The 17729-nt window shown below is 41.9% G+C and overlaps 1 protein-coding gene and 1 long non-coding RNA gene across 7 annotated transcripts in view; one reads left to right on the top strand and one right to left on the bottom strand.

Moving 5' to 3' along the window:
• The window catches only part of PLEKHM3 (pleckstrin homology domain containing M3), a 138612-nt gene that overhangs the window by 84541 nt on the left and 36342 nt on the right, over positions 1-17729 (bottom strand). The window lies entirely within an intron of this gene.
• On the top strand, positions 5865-6396 carry LOC132539395 (uncharacterized). The gene is made up of 2 exons (XR_009550651.1): positions 5865-6018; positions 6172-6396. It is a non-coding gene; the product is annotated as an uncharacterized LOC132539395 (long non-coding RNA).

Below are 17729 nucleotides of genomic sequence, written 5' to 3'. Positions count from 1 at the left end.
CACTGCGCCACCTCTTGGAGCATAGAATTATACTTCTGAGAGGTAGTAAGAGGTGGGGAGCAATGTCAACATGGCATGCAGAGTCCTGTGTATGAAAACAGACAGTTGGGGCCGGGTGGTGGCGCACCTGGTTGAGGGCACGTGTTACAGTGCTCAAGGACCCGGGTTCGAGCCCCCGGTTCCCAACTGCAGGGGGAAAGCTTTGCAAGTGGTGAAGCAGTGCTGCAGGTGTCTGTCTCTCTCCCTCTTGATCTCCCCTACCCTCTCAATTTCTGGCTGTCTCTATCCAATAAAAAGATAATTAAAAAATTAAAAAAAACAAACAGACATATACTGGAATAACTGACAATGTCCCCTGGATCTATGGGGGGGAATTACACTTTGCCAGGATTTTTTCTCCCTAAGTATTAGTTTAAAGAGCTCCCAGTGCATGAATAGATTAATCCTCCTATCACCTGAGCTAACTCCCTGCTGATACTCTTTCATCATTTATGTATTTATTCACTTATTCATTTATTGATTTTTGGATAGGGGCCAGGAGAAATTGAGAGGGAAGGAGGCAAAAGAGAGAAAGAGACACTTGCACCATTGTTTCACCACTTGTGAAGCTCCCCACATGCAAGGTGGGGACCAGGGACTTGAACCAGGGTCCTTGCTCACTGTAATATGTGTGCTCTTTCAGATGTGCCATCATCCAGCCCCCTCCTTTCACCTTTCTTTAGGGCTTAAATACAGGAGAGTCGATGGGAAGGACAGAGCAGGATGTGTGCTCCTCACAGATTTCCTCAGACACCTTCCTAGTCTCTAAGGCCACTCTAGAGGCCCCTATCTTACAGTCAGTTCACCAGATTTGACTTACTAGCTTGGGGTCTCTCCTTAGAGAGTAGTTCTCCCTCAGCTCTGAGTCAGACTGTACTTACACTATTCCCTCTGCTCACAATGACCCTTCCCAGCTCTCCTACCAGAATTTATCCTACACTTAACTATCCCGTCTTCCAGAAAGGAAGTTCATCTTGGCTCGTTCAAACTCTGTCCCTCGTCTGTGCTTACGCACACAGCTGAGTCAGTCTCTGGCATTCCTACTACAGAAAGTCTCTTATCAGACCATGTTATAGTAGTTTGCTTCAATATCTACACAGATAAAATACACTAGAAAATACTCTTTTTAAAAAATTTTTTTATATTTATTTATTTTCCCTTTTGTTGCCCTTGTTGTTTTATTGTTGTTGTAGTTATTGATGTCATTGTTGTTAGATAGGACAGAGAGAAATGGAGAGAGAAGGGGAAGACAGAGAGGGGGAGAGAAAGATAGACACCTGCAGACCTGCTTCACCGCCTGTGAAGTGACCCCCCTGCAGGTGGAGAGCCAGGGGCTCGAACCGGGATCCTTATTCTTGTGCTTTGTACCACATGTGCTTAACCCACTGCGCTACACTTTTTTTTTTTTTTTTTAGTTTATTTATTAGCAAGGTAGGAGGAGAGAAAGAACCAGACATCACTATGGTACAGTGCTTCTGGGGATCAAACTCAGTACTTCATGCTTGAGAATCCAATGTTTTAGCCACTGTGCCACCTCCCAGACCACAAGGGACTGATTATTATTGCACCGGTCCTTGTGCTTCGCACTATGTGCACTTAACCCACTGCGCCACCACCCGGCCCTTGGGGCTGACTATTCTTTAGTCTGTTCTTACTGCAAGACTGTAAACTCCACTAAGGACAGAGATGAGTTCTGTCTTTTCATTCTTATAACACATAGTACACAATAGGTGATTAATAAGTACTGGGTAAAGGAGTTGGGCACTAGCGCAGCGGGTTAAGCGCAGGTGGCACAAGGCATAAAGATCCTGGTTGGAGCCCCCGGCTCCCCACCAGCAGGGGAGTCGCTTCATAGGCGGTAAAGCAGGTCTGCAGGTGTCTTTCTTTCCTCCTTTCTGTCTTCCCCTCCTCTCTCCATTTCTCTCTGTCTTATCTAACAACAACAACATCAATAGCAACAACAATAATAACTACAATAAAAACAAGGGTAACAAAAGGGAATAAATAAATATTTTAAAAACAAGTACTGGGTGAATCAATATAATTCCCAGTATAACAGGTATAATTCCCTTCCTCTCTCTTTTTGCAAGTTTATCTGGTCATGCCATCTTTAATCAATAATTAACTATAATACATAACATGTCAGTGCACTGATAAAAATGAACTATCCCTTGGGAGACTTCTTTTTATTTTTATCAGGTGTAAGAATGACATGCATGCAAGAGGGCGCACTCCTTCCGGGTACAGATGGCCATTTATGGGCTGTTTCTCTGTGTTGCTGCTGACACATATTGGAGCGAGTCAGAAACTAATTGAGTCATTCACCCATCCAACTCCCCCCACCCCAACCACAAATCACGCTCCCTAAGGGTATGATTTCTGACGTGGGCTAACAGATCTGGATCTTAATATCGCAAACAAAAGAGAAAGGAGAGAGAAGAGACAGAAAAGCCAATTTTCTCTGCTTCACATGGCTGGTCCTGACATTAATATTTCTGTAGTAACTCAAAAGCCATTAATTTCTCGCAACCCACACTAATCCCTTTGTAGAGAGAGATAATGGATGTCTATTCTCAGATTGTCTTTCTTTTTGGATAATGCAATAAGGGAGGCACTCACGCTAGAGACACTGTTGCTGCCTCTCCCCCCCTCATTTCCATCAGGCCCTAACAACAGCTCAGCCATTTCCATAATAAGTCAGGTGGCTTCCGTCTCTCCATTCCAACTCTCCATTGACGGAGAGGTTCAGCTATGCCTCTAGGATAGAACAAAAACCATCATCTCTCTTGATTTCTGCATAGAATTCTCCTCTTCTTTTTTTCTTCCCTGAGAGGCTTTTTTTGTTTTGTTTTTGTTTTACAATAGCTACCTGGAATTAGACACTCTAATTGAACCCACACCAGTTGCAAACCAGAGTAAAACCACACTTCTTTCTCATATCCTAATCAGGGTGGTAAATGCTAGCCTCTGGAGGCTGAGTGAGGAAAACCTGGTAGGGGCTCTAAAGGGGCCCTTGTCTTCTGGATTCAGAATATAAGTAAAGAATGTCCTATGTCCTATTTGTTGCCAACCTCAGCTAGGTCTCTCTAAATTGGTATGTTAATTTGAGACAGAAAAGAGACATATTGCTCATAGGAAATAACACGTGTTGGCAGGCTTCTGTGTCTACAGTAATTTTCTGGAAAAAAAAAAATTAAGGGGGTGGGGAGATAGCTCCTCTGGAAGAGTTGCTATGCATGAGAATTTGGGTTGCAACTCTCAGTATCCCGTGGGGGAACCAGCTCCCAGAGGGAGCTTCACAAATGGTGGAGCAGTACTGTGGTGTCTCTCTTTATCTCTCTTTCCCTCTCTCTCTCTCTCTTTTGTTATCTTTGTTAATTGGATAGAGACAGCCAGAAATTGAGAGGGAAAGGGGAAGGGGTGAGATAAAGAGGGAGAGAGAATGGGAATCAGGCGGTAGCGCAGTGGGTTAAGCGCATGTGGCACAAAGCACAAGGACTGGTGTAAGGATCCCGGTTCGAGCCCCGGCTCCCCACCTGCAGGGGAGTCGCTTCACAGGCGGTGAAGCAGGTCTGCAGGTGTCTATCTTTCTCTCCCCTCTCTGTCTGTCTTCCCCTCCTCTCTCCATTTCTCTCTGTCCTATCCAGCAACATCAATACCAATAATAATAACTACAACAATAATGAAAAACAAGGGCAATAAAAGAGAAAATAAATAAATATATATAAAAAAATAAACAGAGAGGGAGAGAGAAATTGAGAGGAATGGGGAGCTAGGGAGAGAGCCAGAGAGACACCTGCAGCCTTGCTTCGCCACTTGTGAAGCTTCCCTCCTGCAGGTGGGGGTTGGGGGCTCGAATCCAGGTCCTTTACATTGTAACGTGTGCACTCGACCAGGTGCGCCACCACCCGGCCCCTCTCTCTTTCTCTCTATATTTCTCTTTCTCCCTCTGTGTCTCTATCTATCTCAAATTAAATATTTTATTAATTGTTTTACTTATTTTGGATAGAGCTAGAGAGAAGTTGAGAGGGAAAGGGCTGACAGAGATGAAGAGAGACACCTGTAACAGTGTGTCACCACTCGTGAAGCTTTCCCCCTGCAAGTGGAGAGCAGGGGCTTGAACCTGGTCCTTGTGCACTGCATTGTGTGTGCTCAGCCTGGTGTGCCACCACCTAGACCTTATCTCTATCTCAAATTAACAGGCAAAAATATATAGTCAAGCAGAAGCAGTGGAATGGTGCAACAACAAAAATCAAGAAACCTACCAGTGTGATCAGGTAGTGTGATCTCTAGGAGGGTCTGTTTATATCACTCCTGATTAATATTACCTGTGTGAAGTAGTAATTGCTTTTGACTCAGAGGGCCTGAGAACTACCATTGATCTTGCACTTCTTAACAGCTGCTACATTCCACTGAATTTGAAGTTTATTTTTATAGTTCTCCTTCTGAAAATTCAGAAGCATATTTAAATATCTAAACTCTCGTTAATTTAATATAGTTCAACTTTATTGCTACAATTCACTTCATTAACTCCATACCCCTGATTATTATATAAAGTGTCTGGTCTCACAAATGAATAATATATTATCTGTCTTAGTATTATAGATAGGGACACTGTGAAAAACGATTAGCCTTTCCCTCCAAAAAAAATATGATCAAAAGGAAACTGCACCTATGAACTTTATACTGAAACCACAAGAGAATACTTCCTTGTGGAAATGGTAAAGACAAAACCAGAATTCTTCATCTCCTCATGACTTTGTATCTTGTTGGAAGACCTTATTCAGTTCTTCAGTGCAGATTCCTTTTCCTCGCCCCTCTTCATAATATAGCTGAGTGGTTTGAGAACAACTGTCACAGACTGGAGAGGAAAAAGGAAAGTACCCCCATCACGCGCCTGACTCATAGCTCAACTGCCAAACCACCAAAGAGTTCCTCTTTTGCCATTACTTCCTCTATCTGTTCTGGGAGAAGTTTTCAGCCCTACTGCTAGCATCTTACTTAACCCAGGTCCACAATGGATTCTCGTCACTGCAAATCCTCCCTACTGGCCATTTCGCACCGTTAACCTTACTGAGTCACTCATAGTCATTTGTATGCCTCCTCCTGAGGCCAAAACTCTTCATCAATTTACCTGGTTTTGTGGCCTGAAGCTGTTTTATTACAGAAAAAAAATCAAATATACTCGAAAACACATACATAGAAGAGTAAAATGAACACCTGCGAATTCATGACTCACGTTTCAAAACCCATCAAGTCTTTACTATTCTTGTTTCATCTCTTTGGTCCCTCTCCATCTCTCAATTCTTTTTGTTTTGAGATTTCTCCACCCTCTGGACTATGTGAAAGCTATTTGCAGAATAGCATTCCTACTACAAATACTTAAAGGTCTATCTTTGTCTTTTTTAATATTTGAATGCATTGTTTTTCTTACATTTGGCAGGACACAGAGAAATGGAAAGGAGGAGATAAAGAGAGACCTCTATAGTACTACTTCACTCTCTGCAGGAAAGAACTAGGGACTGGGGGCTTGAACCCTGGTCTTTGTCCCTGGCAATGTGTGTACTCAACCATTTTGTTAGAATTTAATACAGTATAATTTATTTTAAAAATATTTGTTAAAGATAGGCCTGGGGCTGGGTGGTTGAAATGAACAATTCCTTATCTAATACCCAGTCTGTCTGATTTTTTTTTCAGACTAATTAAAAAAAAAATGCCTTTAAGACAGATGGGTTTATTCAAATCAGGTTCACACATTGATGTGATGAATGTGTCTATTAAGTCTCTTTAAATCTACAGCAGTCTCCTCCGCCCTTTATTTTCATATTGTATACTTATTGAAAAGATAGCGCCTTTGGAGTGGAGAATTCTGGATCTGGCCTGGCATACTTATGCTCTATTGTTTAAATGTACCTGTTCCCCGTCAACTGCTAGTAGCAACTTAAGGGTCGATTGGATTTGTTTTTGCTTCCCCGAACTGTCCCTGCGGCTACAGACAGACTATGACCCATATAGTCAACGACTGCCACCTCTCCAGATTCAAAGGAGGTCTCGAAACTTTACATCAGGCTCAACCTGACGCTGTTGACTGGCTATGGAAGAAGGGCAAATGCTAGAAGAAGAAGTTGCAAGAATATGGCACAGATAGTTGCACTACTTCCAGAGATGTTAAGATTGGTTAGGGGTTTCAGAGGATGTTAACCAAACCACCATAATTCATTTCCCCGGGAGCCTTTCACATAATGTAGTTATCTGTCAGGGATTTCGTTTGTTTGTTTTTGTGGAAGCAGGTCCTCATGCACATACAATCTCACTATTCTGGGCAACTTGGCTTCTTACAGGCTGCTGTGCTTTCACTTCCATTCACCCTCAGCCTAGAGTAACACATTCTTCTGATCCTTTCTAAGCATCTTTCACTGATGGCCTAGCATTCCATACTGAGAAAGATGCTGACTCACATCTGGACTCAGCTGCGGGAGTAGGGGACCCTGCAGTGCCACTGAGGTGGAAAAATACATATATATTTGCCATCTGGGGTGAGATCTTACCTTCATCAACCAAGGTCTTTACTCTCCTTGATTTCAGAGACCCAGCTCTATAAAACGTCTACCTAGACCACCTAGATATTTTATCAGAAGCTATAGGCATACCTCATTTAATCACACTCACTTTATTGTGCACATACTTTATTTATTTATTATTTTCAGACACTATTTTAAAAATGGAAAGGCTTTGTCAATCCTGTGTTGAGCAAATCTATCAATGCCAGCTTCCCAACATTTACATGCCACTGTTCGTAATTCTCATAGTATTTTGTATACTCTGTAACTATCTGTGATTAGTGATTTTGATGCCACCACTGTAACTGTTTTGGTATCCATAAGACATTCCATTCTAAGTTAGTCAACTTAATTAATAACTGTGTATTTTCTGACTGCACTGCTGGGCGCTGTGAGTTTCTCAGGCAGAAGCACAGGTTCTGAGACCACTCGCTTTGCCCATTAGAGAACCAAGAAATTTGGGATCAGAACTCAACTGTGGTTGGCTCCCCAAACCTACAGTCCATCTTGAGGAGAAATCTGGGAGCACACATACACTGTGTGCTCAGAACTAGAACTAGCCTGATCATAAGAAGGGGCAATGAGGGACAACGCCTAGGCTGATCCTTTCTCTCTCAGTATAAACACCTCGTCTTGAGTCAACAGCAGCACAAAAAATATTATTTTAGATATATTAATAGTAGCCTTACAGCAATCAAAAACAAAAGGCTGGGGTAGAATCACTTAGATAAAAACTGAAAATTACGGGGGCCAGGCAGTGGCACACTGGGTTAAATGGACTTAGTATGAAGCTCAAGGACCTGCACAAGGATCCCAGTTCAAGCCCCCAACTCTCCACCTGCAGGAGTGGTGAAGCAGGTCTGTAGGTATCTTTCTCTCCCTCTCTATCTTCCCCTCGTTTCTCAGTTTCTCTCTGTCCTATCCAGTAAAATGAGGGGCATGGGGAATGGCCATCAGAAGCAGCCAAGTCGTAGTACAGACACACCCAGCAATAACCCTGGAGGCAAAAAAAAAAAAAAAAGAAAGAAAGAAAGAAATGAAAGTTAACAAGGAAAGTCAATCAAATGCAATGGCAGAAAGAATCACATAAACACACACACACACACACACACACACACACACATTGGACAAATGATCACAATACAAAGAAATACAAGATAGGGTGACAGTAGTTACACCTCATACTTAGTCCATGGGTAAGGCCATATCTTGAGACACAAAACAAGTCTCAATAAATATATGATGACTGATAGCATATCAAATATTTTTTCTCGTCATGAGGGTATGAAGCTAGAACTCAACTACAAAAAGTAAAGTAGGGCAAATTCAAACAGGAAGACATGGGTAGCTCAAGTCACTGAATAAATCAAATGTAAAATTTTAAAACTCTAAAAACCAACAAGAAAAGAACTAATCTGTCAGATCCTATGGGATGTAGAAAAAAGTCTTAAGAAGTCCAGAGCAATGCAGATCCACATTAAACAAGAACAGTCTCAAATAAACGTTCTAACCTTACATTTTAAGTAACTAGGAAAAGCAAAAAAAAAAAAAAAAAAAAAAAAATCCAAAAAAAGCACACTGCAACTGGACACACTAAATGAGTTATAAATCCTTTAATTAGCTATAAATCCTTTCAACAATCCATAGGGTCTTTCTTCTTTTTACGAGTCACACTTTCTCTTTTGTCAATAGTCACTTTAATTTGAACCCTCATTCCTCACATCATGGTGGCTGGCAGAGCCTTCCAGTTGGTTTCCATTCCTTCAATCCTTTCCATCTACTGGTCTACCCCTTGTACTGTTGGGGCCTGGAGGACCTAATAAAAATCACCCCTTTTCTTCACCCAACTTTCAAATCAGCTAAGAGTGAAAGAGGGTAGTCAGACACAGGGAGAGCAAAATAGCAGTAAATTTGAGAGCACAACTTAGATGTGTGGCAGTAAGCTGAGCCCCAGGACCATACAGACTTACCTCCAAGTCATAAGCACCCCTGCGTCACTACAGGCTTCTCATGCTGGGGGCCACACCAACCGTGAAAGGCTGATGGGTAGAGGAGCATGTCTGCCGGAGCAAATCAGACTCAGTGCTTTCATTGAGGGACTGGGCTGCTCATGCCTGGTTCCTCTCTTGAACTTGCCCAGAAGTCACTTTTCCCTCCCCAGAGGTGGGGTGTTCAAAGGGAGGGGAGAAGCCCACAGTGTTATTCCAACCCATGTCCCTTTACTTAAACACAAAAGCTATAGGAAAGAGGGTTCCCTGCTAGCCACCGCCATCACACCTGCTCAATTCTAGGGTTATTGTGGTTGTTGTTAATATGAAACCCCTTATTTATTTATTTATTTTTTTATTTTTTATTTATAAAAAGGAAACTGACAAAACCATAGGATAAGAGGACTACAGCTTCGTACAATTCCCACCACCAGACCTCTGTATACCAACCCCTCCCGATAGCTTTCCTATTCTTTAACCCTCTGGGAGTATGGACCCAAGATCATTGTGGATGCAGAAGGTTGAAGGTCTGGCTTCTGTAATTGCTTCCCCACTGAACATGGGCATTGACAGGTCGATCCATACTCCCATCCCATCTCTCTCTTTCCCTAGTGGGGAAGGGCTCTGGGGAAGCAGAGCTCCAAGGCACAATGCTGGAGTTGTCTGTCCAGGGAAGTCTGGTCACATCCTGCTAGCATCTAGAACCTGGTGGCTGAAAAGAGAGTTAATATACAAAGCCAAACAAACTGTTGGGCAATCATAGACCTAAAGGCTGGAATAGTGCAGGTGAAGCGTTGGGGGATCCTCCATTTTGTAGATAGCTAGTAGGCATATTTTAGTTATATTTCAAAGGGTCTGTAGCTATACTAGTGTTTTTGTTTGTTTGTTTTTGTTTTGTTTTGTTTTTGCCTGAGCCTGAAATCTGATATGCAGATAGATCCAAGTTATTGTCTGGGGAGGTGATGTCATGGCTGGGAAAAGGACCAAAAAGCTGGATCACAGAAGAAAGTAGCTCCCTAATATGGGAAAGGGGTATAAATATTACTGTAAACCCCATCAATTTGATGTGATCTGGAGCCCATAATTAGCTTAGGAGCCTGTGTGACCTCTGCATCCCTGTAGATCTGAGCTCACATTCTGTCATCATGAGTAGGAACATTCCAAGCTGCCCCAGTATCGACTCATCTTCCTCAGGCCTAGCATACAGTATGTTGTCCAGCCTCCCTTCGGAGGATGGAACATTCTCTACCATTGTTGATCCAGGTTGAGGGCAAGGTCCTATGGGGGCCCACAAAAGGGTCTATTGTGTTGTTCCTGATAGAGATGACTGGTAACAATGGAGAGAGGGATTTATTTGAGGTCTAGACCCATCAAGTCTATTTGGGAGACTCAGGACTCCCCGAGTAGGACCCCAGCTGGTAGAATGGCCTGCTAGTGAATAAAGAGTCATCGTTAAAGTATGCCAGTCTCTTGCCCTTACTCAGCTTTTGCAGTCCTCGTTTTGCTAAGGTTAGCTTTGGAGTGAGTGAGAGAACTGTAATAGGAAGTAGGTGAGGAGGGTATCTAAGTCTAAGTAGACACTATTTCATTATGAACTTGATACTGACTCACTACAGACTATTGTGTATTTTTGCTTTCAGGTATATGTTTTGCTCTAATTGACGGATACATGTGAACATATGCTCTATCTTATGGGACCTGGCCTATATCTAGAAACCCCCTTTTTTAATCTTTGCTTTCAACAGCTCTTGCCAACAATATTTGTCTCTATTAGTCTCTAACCTCATCCTTGTTCTGGCTTAGCCTCCAGGTCACTGCACAGATAAGCTATGTTTATCTCCACTTTGTGCTCAGTCCTGCAAGTTCAACTGAAATAGCCTTTCCTTAGTGAAGACTTCACTGCCATTCCAGATCACAATCACCTCTCTTTCCTTTATATTCCTGGTTAAGAAAACACAGATTTCCAAGTTTAGTCTTGTTGTGTCATAGTATTCAATTGTGTTTAATAAAGGAGACATTGCTGAAACCAATTTTAAGTCCCACCTTCCTCATTAGAGACACATAAGAGAAGTGAAATTAATGTGGCTCACATTTATTGTCACACTCCTCCAGAAATCTAAAGCAAAGAACCTCAGAAAGGGGCTATAGTTTGCATGTTTTCAATATTATCCACAGCCTTTCCTGTAGTTCTGGATACCTGGGGGGGGGGGTGGTCACAATTATCAACAGAATTATTCTTTAGTGATAATCAAGGCTCTAGCATTTTTTATATTTATTTTCCTTTTTGTTGCCTTTGTTGTTTTTCATTGTTGATGTAGTTATTGTTGTTGTTATTGATGTCATCGTTGTTAGAACAGAGAGAAATGGAGAGAGGAGGGGAAGACAGAGGGGGGAGAGAAAGACAGACACCTGCAGACCTGCTTCACTGCCTGTGAAGCGACTCCCCTGCAGGTGGGGAGCCGGGGAGCTCGAACCGGGATCCTTACGCCGGTCCTTGCGCTTGGTGTCATGTGCGCTTAACCCGCTGCGCTACTGCCTGACTCCTTTCTAGCTGTATTTCTTCTGTGAGCTACCTTGGATCTTTATGGGTAGAAGATAACATCGCCATTTGTCCTTAATTAATCTAGGTGAAAAAGACAGAATATCTGTGTATGCTCTACTAGAAATAAACCGGGGACATACCAATGTAGGAATCTTTTTCATTAAAGATTTTTGCTGGGGGATGGGGGAACCTGAGTCAATACAGTCCCAGTTAATTTCACTTCTCAAGTATAAACCTGAACAGGAGGTCACAGATCCAACCTCTTAATGCAGAGGTTGTCTACCTTCTGTTACAAAAATAACTCCTAATCTTGAATGAAATGTTTGGTATAGAAAACACTTTCAAATATCAACTCTCAAACTATGCTTACTCGTTGTGAGCTTTTCATTCTGTTTCTCTCATCTACCGGATTTAAGTATAAAAAAAAAAATCTCTAGGGCTGGGGAAACAGCATAATGGTTATGCAAAAGACTTTTATGCCTGAGGCTCTAAGGTCCCAGGTTCAATCCCCAGCACCACCATAAGCCAGACATGAGCAGTGCTCTAGTCTCTCTTGCTCTTTCTGTATCTCTCACTAAAATAAATAAAACAATAATAAAAAAAAGAATCTTTCCTATTTAAGCAAAAAGATTTTAAGATAAATGGCATTTCACTACTATCTCCTGGGTTACATAAATAATCATAGACACAAGAGCCAGAAGGGACTAGAAATCACTTTATTCCAGTCCCATATGAGCTAGACCTACTAGCTACCTACCCTACTCTGCCTTCTTTACCAGCAGGATGCTAATTTGATTTAAGTTTGGTGATTAATGCAGAGAGGATTGCTCACCCACCTAGGCTATGGAAAGAATCATGACCTTGATCTAATCACAATAAACCCATTTTCCTTTCCCAGAGATTGTTTATGGGTTATACATGCAACCCAAGCCCAAGACTGATTACTAGAAGGGAAAAGACCCAGAGGAACTATCCTGCTTTTCCTTCTTGACTTTGACTGTTGCTGTTTAAGAAAAGAATCCACAGGGTGAGGGTGAGAGGAAAGGAGTAGCCATCTTATACCCATGAAGAGAAAGAAGAAGCATCATACTGAAGACAGCACAGCAAAAAGAGAGAGAGAGAGAATGAACACCAGGATCCTTGTGACCTAGCCCACCCACCCCTGGATTTCTTAAGTATTCAGTTCATACAGTATTTGGTATTCACTAAGTACTCGATAGTTATCTGCTAGATGAAGAATCAAGATGTATGCCACTTTTAGTTGCAGATTCTTTTACTTGCTTCTGAAAGCATCATAATTTATTTAATAGATTTGAAAAGAGAGACCAGAGAACAAAATGACTCAGTCAAGGTTAAACCACAAAACGTACAAGTTGAGAATAGAAACTCCAACACTTGATCTGGATCATACTGTATTTAGTTGATGGTGGAGGGAAATTGGCCCTGAATTTTCTGGTGCTTGTGAGGCAATACTACAGGGTGGTTATATGCTGCTTCCTGTGTTGGGTTTAGCTTGGAATCCTAGCACCGACACATACTGGGGTGAGGTCAACTGCTCTAAAGTTCAGTTTCCTCATTTATAAAATCAGGATTATACAATATCTTACATTAAGCTATTGGGATTATTGAATAAGATAACAGATGGCTACTTCTTTTTTTTATTTTTTATTTATTTATTTATTTATTCCCTTTTGTTGTCCTTGTTTTATTGTTGTAGTTACTGTTGTCATCATTGTTGGATAGGACAGTGAGAAGTGGAGAGAGGAGGGGAAGACAGAAATGGGGAAAGACAGACACCTGCAGATCTGCTTCACTGCCTGTGAAGCGACTCCCCTGCAGGTGGAGAGCCAGGGGCTCCAACCGGGATCCTTCTGCTGGTCCTTGCGCTTTGTGCCACGTACGCTTAACCCACTGCGCTATTGCCCAACTCCCCACATATACTTTTCATGTACTCATACTTGGCACAATACACTTTCTTTATTTTATTTTATTTATTTTGTTTTATTTTATTGTATTTTATTGTATTTTATTTATTTTACTTCTTCCAGGATTATCGATGGGGCTCGGTACCTGCACTAAGAATCCACTGCTCCTGAAGGCCATCTTTTTTTGGATAGGACAGAGAGAAATCATGACAGGAAGGGAAGACAAAGATGGGAAGAGAATGGTAGACACCTACAGACCTGCTTCACTGCTTGTGAAGCAACCCCCCCTGCAGGTGGGGAGCCAGGGACTTGAACCGGGATCCTCGAGCTGGTCCTTGTACTTCCTAATATGTGGTGCTTAACCAACTGCTCTAATGCCCAGTCCCCCCCCCTTTAAATTTCTTTATTGGAGGATTAATGGTTTACAGTACACAGTAAAATACAATAGTTTGTACATGTATAACATTTCCTCATAACAACACAACCCCCACTAGGTCCTCCTCTGCCATCATGTCCCAGGACCTGAACCCTCCTCCCCCACCCCCAAAGTCTTTTGCTTTGGTGCAATACACCAACTCTAGTCCAAGTTCTGCTTAGTGTTTTCCCTTCTGATCTAATACAATATTTTCTACATGATCCAAATCAATGAACACCCAACCTATCGTGGGAGACAGATGCTTAAACAATTACTTACAATGCAGAGCATAAATGATTTTTTTTTTTTTACATTTTACGGGGAGTGGGGGGCAGTTAATGGTTTACAGCACAGTGGTTGACACATGGTACAAATCTTCATCTCCCTGTGATAAGCATCTTCCAAATATTCTGACCCCAACTCGGGGTCCTTTTCCAACCTCGTGTATCAGTACCCTGAAAAACTTCCAAGTGAAAGAAAATAAGAGTTCTGGCTGAGATAAGTATGGAAAGGTCTCAGGGAGGATGTGACATTTGAATTGGCCCTTGGAAAATAATAGTCGGTTTAGAAAAGTGCAAAGGGCATGGGTATTCTGAGATGACAGCACGGTGAAGACCCGGGAGCTTGAAAGCACTCGGCACAGGATAAAGGGGGCACCGCTGTGGGGTGAAGGTAAGTGTGGGAGATAATGCAGGGTGATAACTTGGTGTTTTTAGAAAGTTTACACTTGGCTTTGTAAAGAACAGGAAGCCAATGATTCATGTTTGATAAGGGAATAGCACAAAAAGATGCACTTTTTAAGGAGGAAATTCTAGCAGTGTGTGAAACTAGTAACTGTAATTTTCTTTAGCCAAGAAAGATAAAATATATTGACAGAAAAACCACATTACACACAAAAGTCAGACAAACAATTCATTTTCAGAGTTCCTATGTAGGAAAAAATGTTAGGGAACACGTGGTAGGCTGTCAGCGAGGCACATTGGGTTTCCTAAGAGCTGCTACAACCAGCATTCAATAATGTAGCCAGTGGAAACTAGACAAGCATCTAAAAATCAACTTTCTGTGACCGATTTTAGCAACTTCTTTGTACTGACTAATCTTGCTGAAAGGTGAATCATAAATTCAGCAATAGACCATGTGCCTGTGATCTTCCTTGTTCTGATCCTCCTAGAATACTCTCAGCTCTATTGACTCCAAGACTTTTGAGAAATATCATAGTGAAAAAAAGAAGAAGAAGAAAAAAAAAAAAAGCAGTCATTTCAGTATCAGTCCCAAAACGGAAGTGAAAAATAGAGAGGAAGGGAGTATAAAGAGTAGTAACAGGATAAAGAAACCATATTCCCATGGTTTTCTAGTCCTAAAGAAAATCTCTGCTTGAGATGGTCTCTTAAAGAACTTAAGGGGAGTCGGGCTGTAGCGCAGCGGGTTAAGCGCAGGTGGCGCAAAGCACAAGGACCGGCATAAGGATCCCGGTTCGAACCCCGGCTCCCCACCTGCAGGGGAGTCGCTTCACAGGCGGTGAAGCAGGTCTGCAGGTGTCTATCTTTCTCTCCTCCTCTCTGTCTTCCCCTCCTCTCTCCATTTCTCTCTGTCCTATCCAACAACGACAACAACAATAACTACAACAATAAAACAACAAGGGCAACAAAAGGGAATAAATAAATAAAATAAATATTTTTTTAAAAAAAAGAACTTAGGACAAGAAAAATGCCTGCATAAGAATGATACCAGGTCACAAGGAAGTAGAATCGACGAAAAGAAAAGCCCGGCTGACTACTGCCCTTGCCAAGCAGATGAAGATGGCAACACAGTCAGAGAGAGAAAAGCAAGTCAGATTCTGACAGTCTGGTGACTTTCACAGCTCCATAGTTCCCACAAGGAATTTCTTTAATTTTACTATTAAAAAAAAAATTGTGACAGCAGTTTGAGAAGAAGTGGTTACAAGGCACACAGAAATCTGTTTTTATTAAATAATTTTAATTATACCTATATTTTCTAGCACAACTTTTCATTACCCATCCGACTACAGTAATTAGTTCCCACACAACTATATGTCAATATCAGTTCCAACAGATCCTAGAATGACATGCAATGTCTAAGTTGGTGAAGATTATAGAGATAATTTAACTAGGCTTATAAACCAAAGGCAACAGACAGTAATTCTTTCAAATCTACATGGGAAGTTAGGAATGGAGCTGGGAGATCCACTAACAGTCCTAGGTAAAGGAAGTGGGGCAGGGAGGGGCCAAGGGTGGAGGGCTTGGGGTCCAGGTATGACAATGGAAAAAGACCCAAGTTAGGGATGAGAGTGTTTTGCAGACACCTATCAAAGGGACAGTGACACCTATCACGATGACCTGGCTTTAACATTAGTCTACAAATTATCTGCCTTTAAGGCAAACAATTTAAGATTAGCTGCTATATATCAAACAAGAGAGAAGTCTCTGACTCCTTCTCCATCCTGTATAAATATTTTCTGAAAGGAGGAGATGGGGAGGTTGAGTGGAGTAATGCTAAGCCTGGTATGGAGAATTCAACTAAAACAAAGTTTTCTTCCTTTTTTGCAAAATCTGATGTGACAATGTTTGTCTTTCTATGACACTGCCCCTTGTTTAGCATCAGTTGAGTGGTTTTCTTCCCCATACATCCCCGCTTCCTCCACCATGTGTACATGTTCACAGCTATGAGTATGTGTGGATAACCTATTTTTCACACTGATGACATGTGACCACTTGTTCATATGACCCGCTCTAACATATGTATATTTTGGTTCAACAACCTTAAAATTCTATCTTCTTTACCTTGTGGAAACTTTTCTCTTCCCTGCTTTACTTATTTATTGAGTAGATTTATTCTACTCAGTGATACAATGAGGTAAAGGGTTAAGTCAAAAACAAGAAAGATACGCATTAGGATGAGGAATCAGTCATCCAGAGAGATCAGGGTCACTTCCCAGTCAAGCTTCCCTGCAGCTATTGGGAATGTTATAAGGAAAAAACATGAACTACCCTGAGGGCCTTTAAAAGCTCTCATGTGAGGTACTATTTGTGTTATCTAGACTGGAAGAAAGCTTTCGCAATGTCTAAATATTGTCAGAATATAAATTTTTAGGGGGGGTCAAGCGGTAGCGTAGCATGTTAAGCGCATGTGGTGAAGCACAAGGACTGGCTGATTTGAGCCCCCCAACTCCCCACCTGCAGGGAAGTCGCTTCACAAGTGGTGAAACAGGTCTGCAGGTGTCTCTTCCCCTCTGTCTTCCCCTCCTCTCTCGATTTCTCTCTGTCCTATCCAACAACAACAGCAATAACATCAATAATAATAACCACCACAACAATAAACAACAAGGGCAACGAAAGGGAAAAAATAGCCTCCAAGAGCTGTGGATTCATAGTGCAGGCACTGAGCCCCAGCAATAACCTGGAGGCAAATAAATAAATAAATAAAATTTTAGTATTTTATAACCCTCTCAACTTTACTTTAGTAAAGCTTTTAATAGGTAGTACTGACTCTGTTGCTATCCTACCTTAGAATTCTTTCTTCATATTATCTAATAACGTAACCTTCTGACATTACTACCCAGTGTTCAGATAGTATAGACAGTGTTAACTACATTGGATGCAAGCCACACTTCAACCTGGTAGGACTCACTGACAGTGTTCTTTATTCACTTGGTATTGCAAAACTCTAAAAGTTTGGACTAGGTCCCGGTCTCTCTCTCCCTCTCTCTCTCTCTGTCGTCCTCTCTCCCTCCCCTGTCTACCTGAGGCAATGTATTCTCTAGAATGCATTCACAGACCTTTAAGTAAGACTGAAAAGGCAGCCAGAGATGGGATAAAACCCCAATTCCGGGAGTCAGGTGGTAGCGCAGCGGGTTAAGTGCACGTGGCGCAAAGTACAAGGACCGGAGTGAGGATCCCGGTTTGAGCCCCTGGCTCCCCACCTGCAGGGGAGTTGCTTCACAGGTAGTGAAGCAGGTCTGCAGGTCTATCTTTCTCTCCCCCCTCTGTATTCCCCTCCTCTCTCCATTTCTCTCTGTCCTATCCAACAACGATGACATCAACAGCAATAACTACAACAACAATAAAAAAAAAAAAGGCGACAAAAAGGAAATAAATAAATAAAAGACCCCAATTCCTCTTTACATGGAATTCCTCTTTACTTTCCCATACAGCTAACATTGAAAAGTTTGAAGGTAATGTTAGTCTTCCTTCTGCAGAGTCATGGGTTCCCTAAAGAATCCTGGCCAGGGCTGCATCATTT

This window comes from Erinaceus europaeus, chromosome 7 (genome assembly GCF_950295315.1).
Source record: "Erinaceus europaeus chromosome 7, mEriEur2.1, whole genome shotgun sequence".
NCBI classification, from domain to species: Eukaryota; Metazoa; Chordata; class Mammalia; order Eulipotyphla; family Erinaceidae; genus Erinaceus; species Erinaceus europaeus.
The sequence above is the reverse complement of the archived record's forward strand: the minus strand, read 5'-3'. Positions and strand labels throughout refer to the sequence as shown.